The sequence below is a fragment of the Pristis pectinata genome, chromosome 28 (genome assembly GCF_009764475.1).
Source record: "Pristis pectinata isolate sPriPec2 chromosome 28, sPriPec2.1.pri, whole genome shotgun sequence".
NCBI lineage: Eukaryota > Metazoa > Chordata > Chondrichthyes > Rhinopristiformes > Pristidae > Pristis > Pristis pectinata.
In genome coordinates this window covers 7,779,779-7,793,105 of record NC_067432.1, presented here as the reverse complement: position 1 = coordinate 7,793,105, position 13,327 = coordinate 7,779,779, and the positions used below count along the sequence as shown (strand labels likewise).

Below are 13,327 nucleotides of genomic sequence, written 5' to 3'. Positions count from 1 at the left end.
ATGAATCTACCTAAGAAATCAGATGGATATAAGGCTAAGTCTCACTTGAAATAAGAACGCTTTTACACTGAGCCACGCCCATCATACAGGTTCAATTCCGGCCGCTGTCTGTAAGGAGTTTGTATGTTCTCCCCATGTCTGCGTGGGTTTCCTCTGGGTGCTCCGGTTTCCTCCCACATTCCAAAGACGTACGGGTTTGGAAGTTATAGGCATACCATGTTGGCGCTGGAAGCGTGGCGGCCTGCCCCCAAGAACACTCTACGCAAAGGGTGCATTTGACTGTGTGTTTCGATGTACGTGTGACTAATAATAAAGATGTCTTACCTTATCTCATACGGCACTGATAGACTTTATAATGTGACCTGAACTTGAAGTTAGGCAGTACCTTTACAGTAGAAGTTACATATCAAAGTTAAACTGTGTTAACTTAAAATGAATGTTTATGAAAATATAGGACTTTTATGCATATTTAAATTTGGTAACATTAATCAGGGTGATTACACTAAATTTGTACTCACCATGTTTTGTTTTAATTTTTGCCCTTCCACGTTAACAAAAAATAGAAAAGGATTTGAGAACCACAGGACTAAATGAAGGGCGATTCTGAACTCCGCGGAATCCAATCGAAACCCAGCTATAGATTATGACTGACATGAGAGATAGCCAATGGAATTGAGGATTGATGTTGGGATTGGCCCAATGGAGACGTGGTGGCAGTGAGGGAGTTATTGGGTATTGCGCCTGCGCAGTTGTTGATCTAACTTTGGGGGGAGAGGGAGGCGAGTGAACGGAGCAACAAGTGGGGGCAGTGGGAGGGCAGGAGCTGGTTATTATACCCCTCATTCCTGCACTGCTGTAGATCTGGAACGCGGACTGCATCCAAGGAGGCTAAATTAATGAAATACATCTCATCGGGAGAGACAAAAGCAGCGTTAAATAACCCAGGAAGAGTGCAATGAGTTGGTTATATCCCTGAGAGAATGAGAAGGGAGGAGATGACTGAGCACAGTTAAAAGTTGCTGTTCTCATTTAACGAGGCCTCATTGAGGTAAGCCTTTAACAAACTTCGCTTTTAAAAAAAAAACAAATTCTTGCAAAGTAGAAATGTATACAGAAAGTCTGTGTGCTTGCAATCTTGTAATTCAATATCCTTCCTTGTTACATTGGGCTTTGTTCTGTTCCTGCCTCAGCTTTGTTACCTGGTGTGTGTGTGTGTGTGTTTGTTTCAGTGGGTTTGGGGACACACTATAAATGGGGCTCGGACTCCTTTGCAAATTTCAGTAGCGCTGTGTTTGTGTGTATGTGTGCGCGCTGTTTTCAAAGCTTGCCCCTTTCCCTCCCTTTTGAGCCTTTTAGAAGTTTGTTTTAGTTTTCTTTAAGAAGTTGTACTTTAAAATTTAGAAAACTGGTTATAGTGTTTTTATGTCTTTTGAGTTTATTTATTTTGAATTGGGTTTCATTGCAGTATTTGTAATGAAGAATAGCTTTTGTTTTGGTTCTCTGCTGATTTGCTGGAGAAAACTATTTCATGTACTCTTATTGCTCCCACATGTACTTTTAAAAATAAGATCTTATCCAGAATTAGATTTCAAAAGCACTTTGTGTTGTTACTTGCATCCTTTCAGATACATTGTTATCGTTTATTCTTTTGTGACAAGATTTCGCTGGTAACAATAACTTCAGGTGCATTTTTAAAAACAAAATCTCTCTGCACAGTTGGATTGCTGAATAGTTGCTAATAGATTAGGTTTCCGATCATGTTCCGGGGCGCCCTGTACCGGATCTGTTTGTGTTGCTTTGTTTCCACATGTTTAATATTGGATGTGAGGTTTATCTGCTAAAGCACCAATTTGGCACGGCGCAAACTACTTGACTGCAACGATTATGGTCAGATCTAACTAGTAACTGCAATCGTAAGTATTAAAGGGCTCTCGGTGTAACAGTCAAGATTTGATTTCTTTAATATGCGAGTCTGACATTTAGAGCGCTAATGTTTGGTCTTTGTTTTGGCAAAAAAGAAAACTCGTCCGTTTCTGTTTTAAAAAAAAATACACGTTTGCGAACATGAATCATTGTCACTTGTAAGTAATGACGGAAGTTACTGGTTTTAAATGTCGAAATTCTAAGTAATAACAGCCAGTGATTTATGCAGATGGTCCATATGTGTATCTTTTAGGAAAGACGTCGCCAAAATCGTGGAATTCCATGCTACAAACACAGTTTTTGCAAGCCAGTGCACCTGATTGTGATCAGATTCTCCATCACTGGCACCATTCTTTGCAGTGCCACATCAGTATTACATATCTGGAAAAGTTTTGCATGTGTACTCACGTCACCTGCCTAATACAATTCAGACAGAGACTTGGCGTGACATCATTTGGGATTTGATACATCAGTAGAGTGGCAGATTTTCTTCACTTCCCAAACAGCAAGGGGCAAGAGCTTAAAGCAAAAACAAAATGCTGAAGGAACTCAACGGGTCGAGCAGCATCTATGGGGGGTGAGGGATGGGAGAGGAGATGTCGATGTTTGGGTCAAGAGCCACACTCAATGATGTAGTAACAACTGCGCCAGCAGATTTGAGTGGTCCACGAACACTACCTCGTTATTCTTTTGCACTATTTATTAGTAATTTATGGTAGTTTTTCTATTTGCACTTCTGCCGCGAAACAAACAAAGGTCAGTGATGATAAATCTGATCCTGACCCTGCATCAGGAAAGGCAAGCGCTTAAAGGCTGGCTGACTACTTAGATTTTCAGTTTGGTGTAAACCTGTGTTTTGCTAGTGTCCATGTTTGATCTCCTGAAAACTTTCCTACTTAAACAAAAATAATTAAAGAATATTTTCTGGTGTACAAAAAAAAAAGTAGCCCTGAAATCTAGCAGAGCTCTCCTAAGGTTGATGAGCTGCTGTGATGGGGACGGAGGAGCAGAACTTTGTGCACACTCCAGATCAGGAGTAGGCCCAGCAAGTCTCTCAGACCTCCTTTGCCATTCAGTGAGGTTAGTGATCCAGTCTTTTCCTCTTGTCACTTTCCTGCCCTGTCCCCATTCTCTTGATCTCCTTTGGTTTCTCCTCCGGTATGCAGTCAGCACAGAAGCAGGCCCTTCAGCCCAACCTATCTATGCTGACCAAGTTGATTACCTGAGCTAGTCCCATTTGCCTGCATTTGGCCCAAATCTCTCTAAACCTTTTCCTATCCATTTACCTGCCCAAATGTCTTTTAAACATTAATTGTAACTTCCTCTACAGCTTCCTCTGACAGCTTATTCCATCTACCCACCACCTGTGGAAAAAGTTGCCCCTTGGATCCCCTTGTCTTTGCTCCTCACCTTAAATCCGTGCTCTCTAGTTTAGACTTAACTGCCTACCTGGGAAAAAGACCGTGACCATCCACCTTGTCCATGGTCCTCGTTATTTTATGGACCTCTGAGCTCATTATGAGTAACCTCAGTTACTTTGCTTCCTAACTTCATGTTGCTAATATTAGCAAGTTAATTCCTTTCCTTCAGGCTGGTATTAAAACCTCATTCCATTCTAGTTCTACACAAGTTAAGTTTGTAGGTTTTGAATTAGTAGTTTAAATCAGTTGGGGAGACTTGCTTCTGGGAGGAATAAGGGTAGTTGGACGCCTGCCAGCACCCTCACACCTTCCCCTCGCCTCTTTATCCTGGCTATCTGTTCTCTATGCTCTCTGTGATGCAGAGTCTAGACCCAAAACATCGACCTTCCCTTTGCTTCCACAGAAGCTGCCTGACCCACTGAGCTACTCTAGCAGTTTAATAAACTTTATTTACAGCACGGTAACAGGCCCTTCCGGTGAATCCGCACTGCCCATTTCAACCCATGTTAACCTACCCGTATGTCTTTGGAATGTGGGAGAAAACCGGAGCACCTGAAGGAAACCCACACAGACACGGGAAGAACGTACAAACTCCTTACAGTGACAGGAATTGAACCCCGATTGCTGGCGCTGTAATAGCATCATGCTAACTGCTGTGCTGCAGTCTCGTCCTGAGGGAGCTGAAGCTGAGATCATTCCAGGATCAAACACCTGAACTAAAATAAGTTTGAATTTGTCTTTCATCCCCATTCCATGAGAATATATTAAACGGGTGCTTATTGTCAGATCCCCATATTTAAAAGAAGTCACTTGTACAGCTCTCTTCATTACACCAATATAATTACATAGTTTCTTTCAACAAAGAAGGCCACTTTGGCCTATTGAGTCTGTGCCAGTTTGCTGAACAATCCCATCCCCTCACTAATTTTCCCAGTAACCTATTTTCTTCCTTTCCCTTCCCCCCCCCTCCAAATTCCCGTCGACTCCTCCCAGATTCTATTCCTCACCCACACAGTAGAGACATTTTTAACAATGGCCATTTATTCTACCAATCTGCACATCTCTGGGATGTCAGAGGATACCCACGTGGTCACAGGGAAAATATGCAGACTCCACTTAGACAGCACGGGAGGCCAGGATTGAACTGAGGCACCAGCTCTACGACTTGCACCAATGTGGCGCCCAGAATACTAAACTTAATGAAGTAGGTATTGTTGTTAATGGAAATGCAACAACCAATATGTGCAAAGCAAGCTCCCACAAACGATGTGATAATGGCCTGGAATCTTCTTGGGTTTTGACCTCCCATGTTCAAATCCCTCTCCAGATACATGAAGCCATTGTCCATTTAGATGGTGTACCAAAGATGAGCTGCATTGTTGGCAATGCATTCTTCTGAATAAAATGTTAAATCAATGGCATATGTTATCTTTTGGATCTCTTGTGTCAACTTGGAAAAATCACATCGTCCCACATTTTATTCAGCTGAGGTTTTCTCCACAGCACCACCCTCCTTTGGTGCACCACCTAGTCTGCCAGCCTGAACGATGTGCTCAAGCATCCACAGAGGAATTTGAACCTGGTGGTACAAGAACTCATGACTGAGTCACAACCAGTACGTGGGAAGAGAATCTTTTATGGGTGCCTTTGTGGTTCTCCAGTTACTGCTGCTGTTTCACAGCCCTGTAGAACTATGCTCAGTGCTCATCTTTGGTGCTGTGTTTGCACATTCTGCCTGTGACGGGATTTCCATCAGGTACTCCAGTTTTCTCCCAGATCTCAAAAGATGTGCCGGAAGGTCGACTGGCCATTTTAAGTTTGGTGTAGGTTAACGATAAAATAAATTAAACAGTTGTTGATGAATATATTTGTGTGAGAGAGAATAAATTGCAAGAGTACAGGGGATTGAGGAGAGGGAATAGGATGATGGAAACTGGCATGGACCTGATGGGTTATTCATGGCCTCTTGTGTCATTGAAAGTAGTATGATGTTAATTTTTGTTTAAGAGTGGAAAAACTCATATGAGCCATATTCTGCCAGTATAAAAAAAATATCGTAACTTGCATTAAAAGTCATTGTCCCAGGCCAGAAACATAAGGCAAAGCAGTAAACAGTGAAGAGTTGACAAAGGGTGCACAAAAATCAGATCCTTTGTTTTAAGGTGTCCTGAAAGGAGAAGAGAGAAGGCTTTGCAAAACAAATTCCAGAACTCGAGATTAAGGAGGTGAACGATGATCAGCTGTTGTGGGGAACACAGCAGGGGTTAGTGTGGGTGACAGAGGTGGTTTCACAGCCTGAGGAGGATAAGAATAGAAACACTGGTACGATGGAAGGTTTTATACATGTGAATGAACACTTTATATGAGAGTGTCAATTTTTGTTAAGGTTCATGGTGGTGTTTTGTGTGCAATTTTGGGTAAAATATCCTTTGAAGAATACCATATCCCACTTTCAAGTACTGGCTTCACTAAGAATGTTTTTTATGCATTTCATTGCTGTTCAATCTACATCCTTCAACATTTTAATCATTAAAAAATATCTTCAAATTACTTGTATTGTACAGGTGTGTGGAATGGTCAGAACTCCAGTAAGTAATTGGAAAAATTAAAAATAAGTAACCATAACTTTAAAAAAAAAACTGGCCCTAATTGAACCCTAGAATGGAAATTTATTCCAAGAGACAGCTTGATGAGGTCTTGTAGATGTCTGGAGCAACACTTATAAGTTGAGGTTTATAATCCACTGCAATGGCCTTTTTCAAGAGGGAGTTTATCTCAAAGATATCACCATCAAATTTACATCAAGGGCTGAATAGGGTGGTGGTTGATTAGAAGGTACCACGGTCATTGGCAGAGGAGGGTTTGATTTGCTAAATGTTCAGTGTGGCCTCTATGGCCTTTAAATCACAGCAATGCAGGTGCTGTTCCAAGGGTGGGACAGGTGTGTAATTGGGGAACAGGGCAGAATGATATGCAGTGTGTACCTCATAGGGGAGAGTTTTGCAGGGGACAGAAGAGTGTGCCATTTCACAGCATTGACATCCCTAATGGAAAAGGATAACCTTCCATCTGCTTGGTGCCAAAAACAAATGCTTCCCAATAGTTCACTCCCTCAAATGTCTCCACAGTGTCTGTCTGCACTGCCTCCCATAGCTTGATGAGCACAATAAAATAGAAAGCTTTTTTTAAATAGAGGGAGGGTACATTAATGACTAAGAAAGCTTTTATTATTCTAGTGAGGCCTTGGCAAGAACTATATATGTGTGGAATAATGAAGCAAGGGAGTGATTTATGCATTGGGAAGCTAATCACAGGATGCAGATGGTATCCCATACAGAGTTATTTGTATGTCAACTAGGCTGACAGGTGTCCATGGCAATGACATCATCTTGACTACAAATTAATTGCTAAATGTTATTAGCAGTCATTACGGAGAGGTTCTGTCTCCTGTGTTTGTGCTTCTGTATAAGGATAGTTATCACTGATACAGATGGCAAGGTATTGTTATTGCAAGAGTCTTGTCAAATTGTGTTATTAAAATCACATTTCATTTAGTTCTTTATTAAAAACTTCCTGTCATGTGATATAAAGCAACATGAAACACAATAATGGCAAACTTGAAACCAATAAATGGAAATCCTTGATCAGTGGAAAAGCGATATGCATCTTGCTCATGCGGTTTATCTCTGAACTGTTTCATCAGCTTAAAAGAGTTGCTGTTGTCACTAAAGTCATAGGAACAAAAAGGAATTGGCGTGTTATTTTTACACAGCTATTCATTGAGTTTTTCATCGGTATTTTGGTGTTCATGTGAATTTAATATCTGCAGGAAACACTGAACTAAGGTCAGACAAGGTTGGTTTGAGGTATGTTATGATGCTAAAGCATTTGGGATGGTTGATTCGGTGTTGCAGTAGATCGGTTTGAATGGAGTTTTCCTGGACTACATCATTGCCAACTCCAGTGTTAATTTGTAGATTGTAAGTAATATTGCCCATGGTCAGGTGAAGAATACTTTTAATGAACATATGGCATAAGTTGGTAGTGAATCTTCAGAAAACTTCTGCCCTGTTGAATTTAAACTGCCATTACGTTGTGACAGTGACTCTGAATTGTCAACATTCTTTTCAATTATTCGATTTAGAACATAAAACACTACAGCACAGTACAGGCCCCTCAGCCCATGATGTTGTGCTGACATTTTACCCTGCTCTAAGATTGATCTTACCCTTCCCTCCCACATAGCCCTCCATTTTTCTATCATTCATGTGTCTAACAGTCTCTTAAATGTCCCTAATGTATCAGCCTCCGCCACCTCTGCCAGCAGTGTGTTCCATGCACCCACCACTTTTTTTTTAAGAAGAAGCTTACCTCTCACATTTTCCCCCATACCTTCCTCCAATCACCTTAAAATTATGCCGCCGCCTCATGTTAGCCATTTTTGCCCTGGGAAAAAGTCTCTGACTGTCCACTCAATCTATGCCTCTTATCATCTTGTACACCTCTATCAAGTCACCTCTCATCCTCCTCTGCTCCAAAGAGAAAAGCCCTAGCTCACTCAACCTATCCTCGTAAGACGTGCTCTCCAATCCAGGCAACATCCTGGTAAATCTCCTCTTCACCCTCTCTGAAGCTTCCACATCCTTCCTATGATGAGGTGACCAGAACTGAGCACAATACTCCAAGTGTGGTCTAACCAGAGCTCTATAGAGCTGCAACATTACCTTGCAGCTCTTGAACTCAATACCCCGACTAATGAAGGCCAACACCTTCTTAACAACCCTATCGACCTGTGCGACAGCCTTGAGGGATCTATGGTCTTGGACCCAAGATCCCCCTTCCTCCACACTGCTAAGAGTCCTGCCATTAACCTCGTATTCTGCCTTCAAATTTGATCTTCCAAAGTGTATCACTTCACACTTTTCTGGGTTGAACATCTGTTATTTCTCAGTCCAGCTCTGCATCCTATCAATGTCCTGTTGTAACCTACAGCAACCTTCTACACTATCCACAACACCACCAACCTTCATGTCATTTGTAAACTTACTAACCCACCTTTCCACATCCTCATCCTCATCCAAGTCATTTATAAAAATCACAGAGCAGGGGTCCCAGAATAGATCCCTGCGGGACACCACTGGTCACCGACCTCCAGGCAGAATACTCTCCATCTACAACTACCCTCTGTCTTCTATGGGCGAGCTAATTCTGAATCCACACAGCCAAGTTTCCCTGGATCCCATGCCTCCTGACTTTCTGAATGAGCCTTCCATGAGGAACCTTATCAACCCCTTTACTAAAATCCACGTACACCACATCCACTGCTCTACCTTCATCAATGTGCTTTGTCACATCCTCAAAGAATTCAATCAGGCTCGTGAAGCACGGCCTGCCCCTCACAAAGCCATGCTGACTGTCCCTAATCAGCCTATGTTTCTCCAAATGCTCATAAATCCTGTCTCTCAGAATCTTCTCCAGTAACTTGCCCACCACTGACGTAAGACTCACTGGTCTTTAATTCCCAGGGTTATCCCTACTCCCTTTCTTGAACAAAGGAACAAGATTTGCCACCCTCCAATCATCTAGCACTATTCCTGCGTCCAGTGAGGACGCAAAGATCATTGCCGAAGGTGAAGCAATCTCTTGCCTCGCTTCCCATAATAACCTTGGATATATCCCGTCTGGCCCCGGTGACTTATCTATCCTAATGTTTTTCAAAAGTTCTAGCGCGTCCTCTTTCCTCACGTTGGCATGCTCTAGCGTGTCAGCCTGTTGTAAGCCATCCTCACAATGTTGACAATTGCACTGACACATGTTGAAACAAAGGCATGACCAAAAATATAAAGAATACACCTCTTTCTGGTAATTAGATCTAGAATTCTGACCTTGCTCAATTGTAATGTGGGGTCTCAGAAAATAAGAATATGCTTATTGGTTATGGTCATTATTTGATTTAATAAAAGATTACACCAAGAATAAGTGCACTTGTCATCTTTTACACTTCCATTCCAGCTGACATTTCCAGAATTTTTAGTTACTTTTATCTTTTTTAGGGATTCTCTAGCTTGTGGTTGCCTTCTTATGAATTGGCCACCTCCTGAATCAATTGAATGATTGAGAACTAACTTTCCCCTGCCTTGATTGTGGGGTTTGGGTTTCTCAGACAGAGGGATCAATTGCATACAAGTGACCTCTTTGGGTGTCCCTGGGAGCCAAGAGATTTTTCAGTTGAGCAGAGTGCTGTTAATGAGGGAGAGTTGGCATATAGACAGTTTAAAATTTTTTTTTTGGTCATTGACACTTTCCTAATACCAGACAATTGTTATGTAATTGTCATTGAAGTCAAAGCCCATCTGGAATATAATAGAGCATTCCTTTATCTTGAGGGCTGCAATGGGGAATTAATAGGTGATTGTACTCATCTAATCCTTCCTTCCCATGGTGTGGAATAACTCCAATTTCTGCATTGTGGTTGAAAGCTTGCAAGACTCAATCCCACTCCTTTTGGGCTAATTTCTTTGTCCCTTGTACATTTGAAATTAGGGTGTTAATCTAGCATTTGCTGAAACCCAAGATCAGGCCTTGATCTTTGGCCTCTGAGGAAAGTATGCTGCCATTTGAGCAAAGCTGGTGTTTACTATCCTAGATGCATATGCAACCACTACAAGTGGAAAATGTTGGCTCGTCTGTACAGGAATTAAGTTATTTGGTTGTCCTTGGAGGGTTGACATTTCGAGTCCCACTCAAGAAATTGACCAAATGATTTAATCTGAATTTGCAATGCAATGGGAATGAGAGCTGCACTATCAGAGCTAGCATCCTCTGTCATTAAATTCCGGCCCTACTTGCCTCTCCTGGTGCTGACGCTGATATTTAAAACCCCATGGTGTTCCATAAGGAAGATGGTGTTCCTTGGCTTTCACTCTTCCCTCAGCCAGCAGTCAAAACTAGATTAACTGGTTGTTTCACTACAGCTTTATTGGAGCTTGCTTTGTGCTTTGTTTACAGGGGTCATTTTTAATTAATTTCCTGTGACTAGAAAATCCTTGGATGAAATTCTTTCCAATGTGTCCTGTGATAAATCTCTTCAGCACTTTCAGTACTTGAATTGTGGTTTCACCGATAACTTGCAACACAAGGGAAGAGGAAATTATGGAGTTAATAAGCATGGAAGAAATTGTTTTATTGGGCTGGGCTGCCATAGATAAACTTGGTTTGCCTGACAGGGAATGGCCTTGCCCATCAGCTAATTGTATGGTGTGCCTCGATACTGTGCAGACTGCAAATGTTGTATGACCAAGTAATAATTGCTGGCTCATTCACCCTAATCTTAAAGGTGTGGCAGAGTTCAATGCATTAAATGAAAAGAATTCTTGCTTCATATTAAGGAACAGGTGTTGATGTTTATCTTGCACATTGAGCGCCTTGGCAGGCCAGTTTGCATTTTCCTGTTCCTAGTCTTAATTCTCCAAGGTTATCGTGAATGAAGCTTAAAATGTGTGAGGGATGGTTCTGTTGTCAGGGAAGCTTGGGCAGGAGGCTCTGTATGCTGACCTTGATATTTCAGTTGTGGGTGTTTGTGGAGAACTGTTGCATGTCTTTTGAAGTGCCTCTGGTTGTCCTTTTAAATATTCAGTTCCTGAGCATTGTTGTGCCCTGTTACACAAGCTAACACTTCTACATAAAGTAAAAGGCTTGCTTTCCACTGGATTTCTCTCAATCCTCTTTTGTTTTTACTCATCCTTCCCTTTTTTCTTCCCCTCCCCCCCCCCCCCCCCCACCAACCACATTATGCACATAATACAAGAGCTTTATGAATCTATTTGGTGCAGTTTTAAAAAATACTCTCTCCCACCAGGGTGCTAGTTCTATCTTGCTTTATAATGCAGGTGTAACCTTGGAAGTATTTTTGTTTTCTAGAAGTGCAGTCAATTGGGGGTGTATCAGTGTTTCTCTGATTACAGACCATGGTGTGATTGTGTGCCCCTGTGTTATATAACCTGCTGCATTGCACACTTGCATGGGTCACTTTCAGATTAAGAAAAGTGGCTACTAGGAAATGAATCTGGCAACTTGTTTTATCCCCCCAGCCCCCATCCCTGTCCCACAATGCATCAGCTGGCCTTGATCTAAAGAGCAGTGTCCACTCCCTGGAGAGGCAGGATGCATCGAGTGACTTCATAGGTTGTGCTGCCAATTGGCAATCGAGTTCTAATAACTGTTTTGCCAAATTTTAAAATGTCTGAAACTCTCTAGTCTGACATTCAGTGGTCCTGCAACTTTCATGGTCCGGCATGTTTTCAATCTGTTGCACAGATCTATGCCGATTAACTATTCTAACTGAGATCTAAAATTTACTAAGATCTGCAGCTAATTAACCTACCAGTGAAACATTTGCGATCTCCAACAGATGGTGTTTCTGACTTACAGAAACTTCAGGTTATGGATAGTTCTCAGAAACCTTGCGTGACCCGGGAAGTGTCTGTACTTCAGAACCTCTTCCTGCTCGGAGGAAGATGTTTGGGGGCAATTTCTGTGGTCCAGATTTGCTGTGGTCCGGCACCAGTCAGGTCCCAAGGGTTCTGGACTAGAAAGTTTCAACCTGTAATTGTGCCATGGGTGCGTATTTTAACAAGAAGTTTTTCCTTAAATTTATGGGTCAGCCGAGTATGGTTCTGGGCCTGAGCAGCAATGCCAAAGTGACTTTTGTTTCTGTGTATCCTGTTTTTATTCATGATGAAGGTCTACTAAGTACCCTCTGGGTGCCTGGTGACAGGTGTGTCTCTGCAAGTAAAGAATGTACTTATAAGTGCATTATCCTTCCGAAGTGGTTTGGCAGGAGATTAGAAGCAGTTAACTTTAAAGGCTGTAATTAACAATTCTCAATTTTTTTATATATTAAGTTGGGACCTCCAACGTGATATAGATGTATTGTAGCTCACAGTAGCTGACTTCTGAATGCAGGCAGTCACCATTATAGGGGGTATGTAACCTTGTGTGGTGCTAAGCAGTACAGTGAGAACTTCTGATCACATTCATGGGATTGAACTGTTACTGATCACTCCAGCCTGCCTTCACTCTGTGTGCCAGGAGTAGTTCTTCCATGTACTCTTGGGGTCTGCTCTGAAATGTGAACCCAGCAGCGAATGTGAAAGGCTGACTTCCCAGTGGCACTGGAAACTTTATTCCAACATTGAGTTCCTTTTGAACAGTTGATGCTTCTAGTAATGGGTACAGCCAACAGTTGGTCCTGCTTTGGCTTTACTTAATAGTGCTGAATAAACACTAATGTATTTGGGTCTTCCTAATTCAGGATGAATCTGTGGAATGCTGATGGTTTTGGACCTGTCACCAAGGCAGGTTTTGGATTGTGGTGATGGCCCATTAGTATATTTTTGTCACATGTACTGAGGCACAGTGCAAAAACTTCTGTATTGCCTGCCATCCTTGCAGATCATTTCATTACAACGGTGAGGTAGTACAAAGGAAAACAATAACAGAATGCAGAATAAAGTGTTACAGTTACAGAGAAAGTTTCGTGCAGGCAGATAGTAAGGTAAAGGCCATAACGAGGTAGATTGTGAGGTCAAGACTCCATTTTATTGTACTAGGGGACCGTTCAATAGTCTGATAAGTGGGATAGAAGCATTTTAGTGTCTCTTTTCACATAGTGTTTTGGTATTGCAGATTATATCAAACCAGTGCCTTGCCCTCTATGATTGCTGTGTGTATGTTTTTACTCCTGTCCTGACCATATGAGGAAAGGAGGTGGTAGCAGAATGGTAAGTTGTTGTCTTCAACAGGAAATGCAGAAGATGGCAGTTTGGAAAAGGGACGCTGACAATAGTTGGTGCTGGGACCATGGGCTGTTCAGTTTATGTAGTTGACTTGGGACTCGGAAGCTCAATGTTTAAATTTGTCTGATGCAATATCACAGTTGGGAGTGGAAAGACACCGGAGGACACTAACATTTTACCGGTTAT

The 13,327-nt window shown here is 42.0% G+C and overlaps 1 protein-coding gene across 1 annotated transcript in view; it reads left to right on the top strand.

The window, feature by feature from the left end:
• Nucleotides 1-791: 791 nt before the first annotated feature.
• The window catches only part of LOC127583868 (A-kinase anchor protein 13-like), a 407,302-nt gene continuing 394,766 nt past the window's right edge, over nt 792-13,327 (top strand). Inside the window, 1 exon segment of the mRNA XM_052040262.1 lies at nt 792-1,048. The gene's annotated coding sequence lies outside the window, so the exon portion shown is untranslated.